Source organism: Rhagoletis zephyria, unplaced genomic scaffold (genome assembly GCF_001687245.7).
Source record: "Rhagoletis zephyria isolate East Lansing unplaced genomic scaffold, Rhagoletis_zephyria_1.1 Rzeph_scaffold_01553, whole genome shotgun sequence".
NCBI classification, from domain to species: Eukaryota; Metazoa; Arthropoda; class Insecta; order Diptera; family Tephritidae; genus Rhagoletis; species Rhagoletis zephyria.
In genome coordinates, this window is record NW_016158637.1 from 25,112 (window position 1) to 38,250 (window position 13,139).

Below are 13,139 nucleotides of genomic sequence, written 5' to 3' on the forward strand. Positions count from 1 at the left end.
ATACATTTGCTTATGCCAACACGTGCAGTGCGAGTGGACTAAATGATTTTTAATTTTTTTGATTTGTTTGCAAATTCAGTTGACATTTGGCAGAGACAAGGGGCGCAGTTGTGCTGTGTGTTTTCAGCAGCATATTGAATCAGTATTTTTAAGTAATTTGTAGAAGTTGTTTGCAAGTTGATTTTAAGGTCGAAAATACTTTTGCAAAGATATTTTGTTTAATTTCAAGTAAATTGAGTTGAAATTTTAAATAGGGAGTGCAAAAGTTCGTCAGGAAAGTCAGGAAAGTATTGTCTTCGGCTATGCTAAAAGCTTCATACCTTTCAAGAATTGAAGAATTCTTTTTTTTGTACATTTTTAGTCATTTGTTTGGGCGCTATAAAATATACTAAGTTTAGCTTGAAGATTTTCATTGTGAACTTATGATAAGCAAACAGAGTACGAAATTTCAGGTCCTTAGCCATTTGAATGGAAGAGTTAATCCTGTGCATTCCCACGTCAGCCGGTTCTACGTACCGGAATGACTCGGGTTTTACCCCATCACGGGCTGTTGTTTCGTTGACATAACCCCGTTTAGGTCGGTGAAATATCTCAAACGTTATTCGTGCATAGGTTTACATTTGCTTCGTAATCTTCCGCTCAGGGCTATAATCGGGTCATATCCTAGGCCAGAAACCTACACCTGCTGCGTGTTCCATAGACAACTACACCCTAACTCCACCCTACTCATGTATAATACCTATAACGGATGGAGCCACCTTCGAGCTTGCTCAGGCCTGAGGACACAACGGCAATGGACCAGTTCATACGTGGTCCCTTGCAGATAAAACAGAGCTGCCTCCACGGCACTCCCGAGTTCGCCTGAGCAGCTCAACACAAAGACGACCGCACTACAAAACAACTCAATAGACCATACCGCAGACACAACCGCATTAGCACCCACACGCAGCCGCCAACGACCTCTGGTTCCTCCGACAATCTGCTCGGTGTGTCAGACCAAAATATTACGTAACGTGTCATCAGTCAAGTGCAACACCTGCCTTGGCTGGTGTCACTTTAGGGCAAGTTCATGACTTTACGCCACGCGAGCTTGGGCGTTGAACTATGAGGGCCCGTGTTGTGCTTCTCGATCGCCAGTCCCAACTGCGACGCCGCTGACTGCCACCAGAGGCAGGAAACTCACTTTACTTACACCCCACATACCGATAATTTAACTGTAACGGACCACAGAGTAAGATCGAGGAGATATCCGTCTTTATGGGCCGGCATGCAATATTAATAGCTGCGGTCAGAGAGACGAAGTTGCCCAGCAATTCAACACTGTCGTCGAGATCGCAAGCGAGATAATAGTGGTGTTCGAAATTTTTAACGTTTCTATACCAAGTGTCATCACCCGCCCGGCAGGACATCAGCCTAAAATAGGTGCGGTGTTTAGAGGTGAAAATATTATGGTAGTCGCTGACTTTAACCCGCAGCACGATCTTTGGCATTCAAGCCTGTCGAATGATCGTATGGCAACACACTTTGCTGAGCAGATAGATGGTTCAGCATTCTGCACAATAAACGGCGTCGCCCGACCAGAATAATGGGCAGCTGCTGCAGCTCGGCTGACTTAACTATCGTAAGCGCTGGCCTGATAAACAGCATAACGTAGCGACCTATGCTGACCTTAGCATCAGACCATCTGCCATTGGCATTGGGTATTTCAGCGATGATGTAAGGTAGACGCATTTTATATTAAGCCAGTCATATACCTATACCTATATATTATGAGAATTTTTATTACTTTAAGTTATTGTTTTGGTTAAAACATGAACAAAACATTTATAAAAAAAAACATTTACCATGTGAACACTTTTTATTTTTTTGAGGTTGCCTAATACGAAAGCATAGAAATAATCAAATAAAGAATAAATTTGATAAGCAAACAAATTTAGTACCGTTTACTTTTCGAACGCTACATGCCTACATATTTACTGTTGCTATATTCTAGATGGGTATTGAAAATGCCTACTTTGTGCGCTAACGACGCATCGCCTCCGTGGCGCAATTGGCTAGCGCGTTCGGCTGTTAACCGAAAGGTTGGTGGTTCGAGCCCACCCGGGGGCGGTAACATTTTTTAGTATTTTTCTTTTTTTTTTAATTAGGCATTTAAAATATAATTTGAAGAAAATAACAAAGGCAATAAAATTAAGGCTTCGTATTCGTAAAATTGTTGTTATTGTGAATTACTAAGAGTACATAAAAATATATAAACCAACTCTGCTACTCATTAGGCCTTTGCGTAATTGTTCATTGAATTTCTTGAATTATGTAAGCAAATATTGTTTGTTTTCTTTATTAGTGAGACTCTAATTTATTAATAAAACAAATTGTGCAATTAGCACACAACAAAGAGGCAGAAATAAGAAAAAGTTGTAGACAAAATGATTTGTTTGTTAACATCAACGTAATTAGTGCGTAAAAGTATTGAAATCGAAATTCTCAAATCAACAAAACATTCGAAACTTCTAAGTAGACACATGCACACATAACTTGATTATAATATAACTCGTAATTGTTTAACAACTTTGACCCATTAATAATGCATGCTAACGCAAAAAAAAAGAAGTCAAAAAAGTATCAACGAGTCAGCTATGCTAACAAAAATCAGTAGTAATCAAAAAATAAGAAGGAAAAAAATAAGTCAAGCCAAGTAAGTAAGTTAACAAATTACACGAGTAAAAGTATTTTAGGCACACAAATCAATCACGCAAAAAATGATTACGTCTTAATTACGCCATCATTAGTGCAGGGCCCGCAAGAGAACAAAACTTGCTGTTTAACAGTAGGTTGAATAGGACTACAAAAAGGGCCGCATTAGACTAACTCTATCTGCCCAGCCAGCAAAGGAAGCAATAATCGAAAAAACATCGAACAGCATACACATAAATTAACAACAAGCGTTCGAAAGTAAAATCTCAAAAAGTTGATGGCATATTTTGTGTAGCAAAAACTTAGTACAAGCAAGGCAGTACTGCTAAATAAAGTTTAGTAAAAAACTTAAAGATACAACGCTCTTAAGGCAAACAAAAAAAAAGAAAATCAGCATGAAACAGTTACAAAATTTTCTGGCGATAAGCAGTAATGAGTGTCGTCGTCGCAGGCTGCATGCTTGCCGGAAAATTTTGCTAACTACAAAGCGCACAAACTTAATACACAAAAAAAATGTAAAAGGGGCAAAACTTTTGGGTGCTCAAATATGTTGGAAATATGCTAAGCGGCGCGTGTATGTTGAGTTGGGAGAAAAGAGCGAAAGAAAAAGTTTTCGCGTTGCTGCAGTTCCGGTATCGTTATGTTTTTTTTTTTTTCTCAGGGAAAATGTAACATTTTGTTAATAATGAAATTTTGCTGCTGATGAGATGGTTGTCATTGATAGCGTACGATTTTTAGACTAAGAATTAAGAGGGTAGTACAGACGCAGTGGAAGTGAATTTAATAAAGAGGCAAACGCAACTAAAACCTATCGCAAATCAGTGGCGGAAGTTGAGGAGGGGTGGTGGTAAATTAATTGGATTTTATTAAAGGCTGGTAGGTTCGCTGAAAAAGCTATACCCAACTAGGATAAAAATATATAATACATACCAAAAGAATGCATATAGCACAAGAAGAAATGTTGCTTTATAATTCTGGAAGAACTTCAGTTTAATATTATTTTCCAGTTTTATTTAAGCATATGCGATTTCGGAATAGTCGATTATTCTGTATATCTGGGTACATTAGGGGGCCTCACCCCGAAAAAAATTGGGACTTTTTCACCGGAATTATTAAATTTATTATATTTTAAGACTTCAGCCAAAATATTAAGATTTGCATACGTAAGATAGACCTATATGAAAATACCTCAAAAAAATCATTATTTTAAAATAATACAAAAGTTTACAATTCCTATGGCCATTCCGATTTTTTTGTATGGAGACTGATCTACCCTAATATGCAATCTTGCATATGTCCAAAGCGCTTTTGTTGAAGGCACACCCAGCAAAGCCCCCAAATTGACATCAGAAATAGTATAGTACGATTACTCATGTCCGCTCAATTCGAAAACTTCTTTCGACCACCCACTTTTAAATTAACTCGTCAATACCACAAACAAAACCATATGTTTTCTGATTTAATTTTTAATTGGAAAAGGCATGCTCATGGTTTCTACCAGGTGATGCACAGAATCGAGGAACCGGGACCGGATAACCAAGTTTTTAGAAAACTGACCGGATCGGTTCTTACTAGAACCAAAAAACGTGCCTAAAGGAACCGAAACCCGGTTGCAAAAGACCCTAAAAATGGTTCCGAAAGAACTCTATTCCAAAAGACCAGAAAAACGGTTTCAGGGAAAAAGAAACTATTTTCAAAAAGACCTGAAAATAGTTCTGAATGAACAGAAACCCAATTGCAAAATACGCTAAAAACGGTTCCGGCAGAACCGAAACACTATTCCAAATGATCCTAAAAACTGTTCCGGAACAACCGAAACTCAATTCCAAAAGGCGCGAAAAACCCTCTTGAGTCCATGAACCATCGGTATACCAGGTTGCCTTGTTTCGATTTGTGGGATATGTCTCAGATGTGCCTGCCCAGCTCTTCTTAAACTCAGAGCAGTTTGAAACCTTTTTAAAAAGCTGAACTTCGGATGCATGATATCCCTCGGTACTGCAATTGCAGGGCACTTCTTGGTCATATAATTCCCGCGACTAAGAAACCCTTCTGCGCCCGTATTGGTACCAAACATCCTTAGTAAAGCTCTTTTCACATGAGTCTGTATGTGAATATTAAGAGAGCTGAGATCTAAAGGTTAGCTAGGCGGAGATCCTAGTGGATCCTTCTTGTAGAGCACAACTGGTGCTTAGTCTTGCGAAGAGTTAGCATGAAAAAATAAATTTTAAATCCTACTCGTGCTGCACTTTTTTGTTAGCCTTGGTAATTTTTTGATCTATTGGTTGGCTATATTCTCAAATGAGGACAAGACCGCATGCGGCAAGGCAAGAAAGATCATTCGCAAACTGCAGAATGCTACAGCCTATATACATATACATATATATATATATATATATATATAGTCTATAGACAGTGGCACAAAAAGTTCTAAGGAGCGCATTGGCATTGTATACATTGCATTCTTGGCATATTCTACGCTACCCAATTGCTGGAATATAGCTTCATATCCTAGAGAATAATACCACCTGGTTTTAGCTAAAACTTGGTGTTAATAGCCTTCTTTGTCACATTAGTATAACTATGGTGGCCATTTTTATGTTAGTATTCAATTTTCCGTTAAAATAAGTATAGTTTCAACTTTGCGAGTATCTCTCATTGCTGATATCGCCCTTTTCTCAATTTAAAGACGCCCTTGTCGACTTACATTACGTCATTAAATGCCGCCATCATCCCAATCCGCTTTCTCTTCGCTTGAGTCACTAAAGACAAGTGCAAGTGACAGCGTTGTACCAAATAATGTTACAACTTCTAAGTAGTTATATTTATTAATGTACGAATAAAAGTATATTGGTCCAACAGAGCGAATGATGAAGCAAGCAGCGCGAAATGAGAAAAGTTGCTACGACAACGCAAACTTACAAAAAGCGTTAAAACATACTTTAAGCAAGGCAAACGCAGGAAGGAGAGTAAAGACAGCGCCAAAATCATTGCATTACGTTAGCGAACATTTTCAATAATATTTGGGCATTTCTGTTAACATAATCAAGTTTTGCGAACGGAAAGAATATCGTTAGTTGGTTGTACAGCCTTCCAAGAGAAAAGGCATACATACATACATATGTATGCCCGCAGTAAGTTCGAAGAACAGTTGCTTAGTGAAAGCGAAACAATTCAAAGAAAACTGCAAGCCATCAGCAAGAAAATAGCCAAATAGGCAAGAAAACTTCTGCGGCCAAGCATTTAATGATGGCGCACTTAATTGAAGCAGGAAGTCAAAGACGTGTATACAAAAAAATGCCGAATTGAAACAAAGCAAATTGGGCGTCGCAAAGATAGCAAGTAGTCAACGTACATAGTTGCGCCTGATTATGGCAAAAATTATGTCCAAAACTTCGAACATTTGCAAATGGTCGGGGAAATGGGTTATGGCAGCAGAAAAGTAGAAGATGACGAAAGGAAGATTGCGCGCGGAAAGGCAACTTATTTCTGCAATAGTGTCATTTGCTTTGGCTGCCAAAATTATTAGGCTCATAATCGTACAACCGTTGACCAAAAGGGAGTTAAGTTAGTGGCGTCGAGTATAACAATTTTTACTGAAGTAAAGACATTCAAACCGGAAAGCGGTAAAAGTGAAACTCTAGCACTTTTTATATAATCGAACGTTGCTTCATTAGGTGGCATATTTGTGAGCAAAAGTTTTTTCATGTTCTATGTGTATGTATTAAAATAGAAGAAGGAGGCAGAATCATTTAGAAAAGTTTGTTACTTAAATTTCGCTTGTACTACTTTTGTCTTTATTAATTTTGTTCGATGGGCTCCTTTTTTGCTTTTTCCTGCTTACGTATGTACATATTTACATAGTATATATGTGTATATGATTACGTTAAATATAATTCTATACAATAATATTAAAGAAAAATATAAATGTGGGAGGTCTAAAGTATATTATTTATCGAATGTGTATTTTGCTTCTCATTTTAGTTTAGTTAGTTACAACCGCGGAATAACTATCAACAGTGCAGTGACTTATATGAATGTTGTTGCTCCAAAACTCATGAATCACAGACGAAAATTTTTTGAGGGTTATATTCAGATAAATGCAACTGAGGTGATAATTAGATGATTCTACTAAAGTAAATTATTCTGTCATCGAATATGTACAATAAATTGTTTGTTTGTTTATCTCAAATATCGAGTATGGGCCTATTTTTAGAAACCTATGGAAAGGCTACTGAATTCGAAATATACTCTTAAAAAATTGTGATGTTACTAAAACACCATTCAGCTTGGCACTTGAGATCAAAATATAAGTCCTTAACGAATAAAAAAAAGACATAAACTATTTTTAATTAACTTTAAAGCTATTGGCAATTAACGGTTCGTACTAGGGCTGTGCGATTATTCGATTACTCGAGCACGTTGGTTAATCAATTATTCGGTTAATCAATTACTCGAGTAATCAAGATTTCGATTACTCAAAACGATGATTAATCGAGTTACTTGAAATATGATTACTCAAAAAAAATTATTTTGCTCGTTAATAGAGTTTGCTTTGGAAAATGCTTATTTTCGTTTTTATATTCTGTATATGAAAAAAAGTTTTTGTTTTAATTTTTGAAAACAGAAACGTTGTTTTCAAAGTATCAAGGAACTTTAACTACTTTATACATATGTAAAGAGTTGAAATGTTGATTACTCATTTTACTCGAAATGTTGATTAATCATAAAGCATTTTACTCAAATATTTTTGTTTTTGGTTAATCAAAAATCTTGATTACTCGAGTAACTGAACTTTTGAGTAATCATAATTTCCAATTAATCGAATAATTGAGTTATTTACTTTATGATTAATTAAAATTTTGAGTAATCAATTAATCGCACAGCCCTAGTTCGTACATAAGATGGAAGAATTATCGTTCAGCACTTTCAAATCTCAAAAAGCAAATCTCAAAAGTTGTTAAATTTTTCGACAAGAACGTGTTTTTGATCGAAAATGGCGGCACACGATTCCATCGCGAAATTGTATTTAAATGAAAAAATAAAGATATACAAAAAAGGTAAAAATAACAACTCGTGCTCATATACCCGTAGTTATGTATGTAACGTATACGTGCCGTAGCACCGGGCACAGTTCGCTAACACCTTTACTCGCACGCCTTAAGGTCAGTATGCAGCTCTCAAGGAAAGCAAAAACTCCATATAAAATGACGTACAAGAAATGGCTTAGAAATTTTATTTCACATATTTATTTCTCTGCCCTTTTCATAATTGACATAACACGTTTTGCATTATCACCGACGACTATCGCTCTCTATCTTTCTCTTTTTCTTTTGCAAAACCACTTTCAAGTTGCATGTTCTGTACACTATGCTCGCGGATACTTGTGAATTATATGTTAAAACTAGTAATTTTTAGCAAAAAAAAAACCGACTTCAACTCCCATATAAAAATATATATATATATATATATATCTCATGATCCGCTGATCGGATCTTAACCAGATTAGTATGGGACCACCTCTGAAAAACTACCTTTCCGATCCAAAAAGAATTANGGTAAAATACAAAAAAAAAAAAAAAAAAAAAAATATATTCCGACGAACTGATAACCTCCTCCTTTTTTGGAAGTCGGTTAAAAAGAAAAAGAAATACGAGTATGCATTCAACTATATTTGCCTGCCTACTAGTTCGTCTGACTATTTATATGAATAAGTAGATACTTGGTGCTTTTTTGGATCCTTACCACAGACAAGCGTTTCATTTTGCTTTGGTACTTGGGTATTCGTTTTCCTTCAGTACGCTAGGCAACCAAATCGGATTGATACTCTGCGCTACAATTGCATTCAGGCGTTTGTTTTTGGTTAAATTTTTTTATATGAATAGTGTTTTGCTGCTCTTATGACTTTGCGTATGGGCAATTTAACTTGGCGATTTCGAAAATCATCACCGCAATAATTCATTTTTAAGTGGAAAATTTATTATTGTCTGTTCATATAGAAGGATTAAGCCGGTCTGTCGTTGGTGGATTTTACTGTGGATACAAGATCGATGTATGTATGTGTAAGTTGGCTTATGGCAGAGTGTTTCGGAGTTAGATAAAAGATGTGCCGCTGGGAGTTCCTGTTTACTTTCAAAAAAAAAAAAAAAAAAAAAGTATATCGAAACAGTAAAAGAGTGTCTCCATATCGGGCCTCAACCGGCATGTAAGCGACGTTTTTTTTTTAATTTAACTTCCGGTGCGGAATTGCATATAGAAACTCTAGGACCATTTCTGCATCAAAAAGAAGATTTTTTGCTGATATAATCTATATATTTGTTATATATTGTGGAACAATTTTCCGCCATTCCTTGTGGGGATACTCTTACTCGGAAACACGAACGACCAAAAATAAACTATATATAAGTATTTAGAGTCCAAACCGGGGGTTTGAACTTTTCAGAGGCTGCTGTTCAATTATTTTCGTTGTGAAATTTCTAAGATTCCTTGGAGATAGTTCCCTTAAACATTTAAAGCCACGTTGACGGTTACATTGAACGTATACCACTACCGGGGAGGGGAATGTAGATAGAAGAGAGAGAGATAGAAACAAAGACCAATTCAATATTATATGCAGGGAGTCGATAACGATGTTTAATTGGGGATTAGTATTAATCAGACATGGTGAAATTTTTATTTTTTTTTTTTAGTTTTATGTATTTTCTTTTAATTTTTAGGCTAAACTTTTGTATTCAAAAAATGGAGGAAGTTATGAATTCGTCGGAATATTTTTTTATTTTTTTATTTTTTTGTGTATGTTACCGTATATCTTTGGATCACGTTAACCCAGGTGGTTTCATACTAATTTGGCTAAGATGCGATATTTGGATCACGAAGAAATTAATTGTACTTGGATATTTTTATATGAGAATTGAAATCCGTTTTGTTTTTTCCCCACAAATTACTTAATTTTTTTCAATTTCAATAAGTTTTTAAAATCTTATTTTAAGTTTTTTTTCAACCAATTTTTTTTTAATTTAATTTTCTCTTAAATGAAAGATTTTTTACAGATTTGTTTGTTTTTCTATTTCCTTTTTTATTTTAAAATCTTTCTCATGTTTAATTAAACTTTCATTTAATTTTATTTGTTATTTTATAATTTAATTTAATTTCTTGAGTTGTTTTATTTTTTCTCATTTTTTATCAAATTTTCTTTAAATTTTTATAGTTGGTTTTAAAAAGTAAAATAAATTTTAAATATAATTCAATTTTTTGAAAGTTACTTAATTTATTTTGTCTTTTTTAATTTATGTAATTTTGATTGTTTAAAAAATATGTAATAAAGTATCTTTTAATTAAATTTATTTTATGTATTTTCTTCCTTTTTACTTAATTTTTTTATAAAATTTTCTTTAATTTTAGATTTAATAATTTAAAGAAAAAAATTTATTAATTAGTTTACTTTTGAAAAGTTATTTTATTTAATTTTTCTTTTTTAAATTATTTTAATTTTTATATTTAATTTCTTTAAAAAGAAATACATTTTCATTTCTGGGAGCTTTTTTACACATTTCTTCTTTTAATTTAGTTTTTGAAAAATTTTTTATCTTTTTTTCTCTTAGATTTTGCTTTGAAAAGCAAAATATCTTTTTTTAACTAAATCTAGTTTTTCGAATATTATATTATATATGCATTTTTTTCTTTTTTGAAGTGTTTTTAATTGAATTTATTTTTAATTTTTAGATTTTGTTTTTTTTTAGAAAACACGTTTGTGTTTTATTTCATTTTTATGAGGTTATTTCATATTTTTATTTTTTTCTCGCTGTTAAATTATTATTATTTTTTATTTCTAGATTTTGTTTTAAAGAGAAATATATATAAAAATATTTATTTAATCTAATTTTTAGCTCGTTAACTGATCTTTCCATTAGTCTTTCAAAAAAACGATTTGAAGCTAGTTGCCAGAATTGGCAATTGCCCTACGAAACACTTTTGTCATCGCTAATATTAAAGATACAACAAATTTCTGCAGTTCTACATATTTTTAAATGAATAGAAATAAATGTGGCCCCCCTTTGTATATAATTTATTTTAATTTTTCGATTTCACATTATACAGAAATTTCGACCGACTCTGCAAAATCGAAATTACACTCGAAACGAATTTGCTGGCAATTATCCGAGAAATATTGGCCAATCTAATTATTTTTGCATTTTACATATTTCTTATTCCTCTAAGTAATTATGAGTAATAAGCGAATTTTGCAACTACACAGAATATACAGAAAAAGTATTTCGAAACTATTGGACAGCTGAAATAAATAAAATAATAAACAAATAAACTGTAGCTCACAACTTTGGTGTATTATGAACGCCAACAATAACAACAACAACAAAAATGCCAAATATGCAGCAAAGTCGAAAAATTCAATTAAAATGCGGAATGAGAGAGAGAGAGTGGTGACGAAGAAACTTTTTCAATTAAAATGCTGCAACCAAAACAATTTCATGTCATTTATTTATGCAACAAATAACAATTGCAATCAACAAGAAATATGTAATAATACTTGTACAAGCTGATAGCAACAGAGTGAAGTGATCAGTGAGTAAGGAGACAGCAACGGGTACGAGAAAATAATATCCGAATTTAACAAGGTAAGGTTGTGCAGGGGTTAACACCTCCAGCAGATGTTGTTTGAAAGCTTACGGGCATACAGCTTTGAATGAACTTATTGTTCTGAGGTGAATAGGTAAAAACGATGTTGCTAGGGAAAAGCTTGAAAGACGAACTCTATGTAGCTGCCTTTGAAGCGATGTTTTAATGAAGTTTTGAGTTTATAGTTATTTTTAATTATACCTCTTGGCATGTCGGGCGCTTTTGTCTCAAAAAAATACTTTGTGGGTTTATTCGCTATTAATTACAAATCTTAATAACTTATATATGGATACTTTCTGCTGACACAATAATTATACCTGAATCTTCTACAGAGACCGCAAGGTTTATAGGTAGCTTCTGTAGAAGTCCGGAAGTCATTGTGGGACACCCACAACTTCTGCCATGATTTTTCCAGCCCCAGCTGAGCTGAGAAAACTCCACCTTCTACCCTACTCTCTAGTTTGGAACTATCAGCGCGGAAGTGGAGTGATCGCTTTTAGTCTGGAGCCCCCAGACCAAAGTTCTCGATCTGAAATAGAAATTCGATACCTCTTTGCAAAGTATAGCCTTAGTACACAGTGGTGTACATACTATGTACGGGAGATGAATATCCTTTAGAATTGCGTTGAGGCCACTTTGAGTGGTTCTCCAGCCGATAAATTTCCGCAGCTTTAAAGCGGCGCACTCATCGAGGAGGCAAGTGCCAGATGTACTGTGGAAAGCATCTGCCATACTACTAGAAAAATTTTGCCAAAGATTGATGTAAAGCGGTCCATAACTCTCACTCAGCTGGACCACTCTTCTCTCAGATTAGTGGTCGGGGTAATCACCGGACACTGCCTGATGGGCATGCACGGATAAAGTTTGGGATACCCTACCAACGATTTTTGTCGCAGTTTCAGAGACGGGGAAGAGATGGACAGCATCGGACATTATATCTCACACCTGTCACGCTATGGCCACAACGTGCACCCAATTCTTCAACATGTACTTTTGAGATTAGCCGACGTGAACTGGGCGAACGTTATAATTTTTTTTTGCTATATAAAACGCACTCTCTGGTTCAGTAATTAAGGGAGGGAAGGAAACATATGGTTTCTGCCAGTAGTATAACAACGGGCTGTTAGCTGTTCACAAGCGGCGCACCCAGCGAATTCTTTTCCAATAATCTCTATTGGCAAAATGTTGCGTAGCACACAGATTGCCTCCGACAGAGTTGAGCGTAGAGCTCCACAATTGCAGGAAAATGCAGTTCTTTTCTTATTTGAAGAAGCCGTCAGCATACGCAATGAACTTAGAGCCCAACTCCTCTTCCAAGGCTTGTAGCAGTTCATTAGTCGCCTAAAACGATAGAAGGGAAGACAGCACCGCACACTTCGTGGTTCCACTGTAAACGTATCTGTCCGGCGATGTTCCTGCCTATTGCGCCAGCACGACGATGTCCAGATTAGTTAGAGGCGAGCTGTTTGCCTTGAGCGTAATATATTTGAAAGCGCCCTCAATGTCCAAGGAATCTTTCAGCGTGTACTGTCATTAAGGATTTCCGGATGTTAAAGAATAGATAAGGTTTCGAAACAATTTAACAGTATTCTTAAATAGGGCTAACATTGGGTTTTTCCTAGGCCTTAAATAAAAAAATTTTAATCACTATGTTGGGCATTAAACACTATCCGTGTCTTTTTGTTTCTTTCATTTTGTTTTTGTCATTTCGTTGCCTTACGGAAATTCGATTTAAGAATTTATGAAGTCATTGTCTTAGTAAAGAAGAACTTTATCTCACACTTTTTTCAATTAACACTAGATATTGAAACCGT

The 13,139-nt window shown here is 35.0% G+C and overlaps 1 non-coding gene across 1 annotated transcript; it reads left to right on the forward strand.

Annotated features, from left to right (window-relative positions):
* Positions 1–2,035: 2,035 nt before the first annotated feature.
* Positions 2,036–2,109, forward strand: TRNAN-GUU (transfer RNA asparagine (anticodon GUU)). The gene has a single exon. It is a non-coding gene; the product is annotated as a tRNA-Asn (tRNA).
* Positions 2,110–13,139: the final 11,030 nt, after the last annotated feature.